Source organism: Trichechus manatus, unplaced genomic scaffold (genome assembly GCF_000243295.1).
Source record: "Trichechus manatus latirostris isolate Lorelei unplaced genomic scaffold, TriManLat1.0 scaffold00024, whole genome shotgun sequence".
Taxonomy (NCBI): domain Eukaryota; kingdom Metazoa; phylum Chordata; class Mammalia; order Sirenia; family Trichechidae; genus Trichechus; species Trichechus manatus.
The window spans coordinates 5,062,460-5,064,526 of record NW_004443960.1 but is presented as its reverse complement, the minus strand read 5'-3'; positions in this window follow the sequence as shown (position 1 = coordinate 5,064,526).

Genomic DNA, 2,067 nt, shown 5'->3' with positions numbered 1-2,067 from the left:
ACACATTTCTGCTCTGGCACATGTGGGGTAATCATGAGTCAGAACTGACTCTATGGCAACTAGTTTGGGTTTGTTTGTTTTTTTAATCTATTGACATTTAAAATCCTGGGCCTTTGACCAAGCCTTTCCACCTCTAGAGATTCAGCCTACATGGATTTACTTGCAAAATATGACAAGACATATGCATGATAATGTTCACTGAAATAAAGTTTCTAAGAGCAAATCAGCAGAAACAACCATCAAGAGCAAAGAAATCATGGGACATCCACACAATGGTATTATGCAGCCATAAAGAAGAAAGGAAAGAACTGTCTGTGCTTCTGGAAAGATCCCTAAGATACAAGAAGAGAAAATAATAACAAAGTTACAAAACAGTGTGTTATGTATGACCACTTCTGTATAAATTTTTAAGACTTCATATACACACTCACATTCACACTCGGATAGCCATAGATGACTGTTCTAGAAGGAGTTCAGGAAAACGTTGGGAAGTAGGACAGGCCAGGCTGGGGGCTTTGGGGACAGGGACAGTTTGTAAGTTTCTGCCCATGTGCATTGTCTGGTCAGGTGAACTTTGATCGTCAGCAGAGTTATCTTGGTGGGATTATGGGACATTTGGTTTTTGTTTTGTTTTCTTCTTTATACTTGTGTGTATTTTTGGGAAATGAAGCTGCAGGAGTTGTTTTTTATCGATGTGCGGTGTATAGATGGGTGGGGTGTCTCTAGGTGTGTCACGCGTGTGCATCTGCTTCCATCTTACCCTCCTGGGGACTTTGAGGGAGATTAGTAGAAAATCCCCGCTGGCTTCGACCCATGGGCAAACGCTTCAACACACATCATTAGTGATTCTACAGAGCGCGGCCGGGATTTCTTTTGTGCGTCTCCCGTTGAAAGGAAACCCAGATCACACGTCATTCTGTGAATCCGAGACAGCTCCCATCTCTGGGGAAGATCCCTGCCACCTGAGCGTCAGAGCAGCCTCAGCACCCAGCAGACCTGGACACGGAGACCACCTCCTGACTGGGGACAGAGGCCAAGCTGTTGATTTTCTGGGAGCTGGGCTAGAGAAGGGGGAAGGGACACGGAGGAAGGGAAGGACCCTGGACGCTGAAGACCAGATGCCTCTGTATCTGGGCAAAATGCCTAGTGGGAGAGAGGAGGATGCTTTAAGAAAAACAAACTATCTCTGCACCATGAACACAGGTAACAGGGGCGGAAGAATTTTAAGGAAACAGTACCTCATCCACAGCTCACTCTGGGCTGCAGCTTGGCACTGGGAAGGGCACAGTATTTGCACCCAGAAAGACCTGGGTTCAAATCATGCCTCCATCACCTCTGAGCTGTAAGCCTTGGAAAAGTCACCTGACTTCTCCATACATACGGAGGCCACGTTCCAGTGGAGGACATGAGCCACAAACACATCAACAGACCAATCAAATGACAGCATCAAGATTTGGGTGGTACAAATGGTTAAGCTCTTGACTACTACCAGAAAGGTTGGTGGTTTGAACCCACTCAGAAGTGCCTCAAAAGAAAGGCCTGGCAATCTGCTTCCAAAAGGTCACAGCCTTGAAATCCCTATTGGAGCAGGTCCACTCTGTACACATGGGGTCGCCATGAGTCAGAATCACTCTATGGCAACAACAAAAACAACAGTGACCTAAAGGTTGGCAGTTCAAACCCACCCAGTGGTACCATGGAAGAAAGGCCTGGCAATCTGCTTCCCAGAAGATTGTTGTTGTTGTTAGAGTACAGCCTCGAAAACCCTACGGAGCAGTTCTACTCTGATCACATGGGGTCGCCGGAGTTGGAACGGATTTGACAGAAACTAAGAACAACAAAGGAGATCAAACAGATGCTGTAACGGGGGCCAGGAGGACTCTCTGAAAGGGTGACATTTAAACTGTGACTCCATTTTTTTTTTAATTTTTTTATTGTACTTTAGATGAAAGTTTACAGAACAAGTAGTTTCTCATTAAACAGTCAGTACACATGTTGTTTAATGACATTGGTTAACAATCCTACAACATGTCAACATTCTCCCTTCTCGACCTTGGAGACATTGTT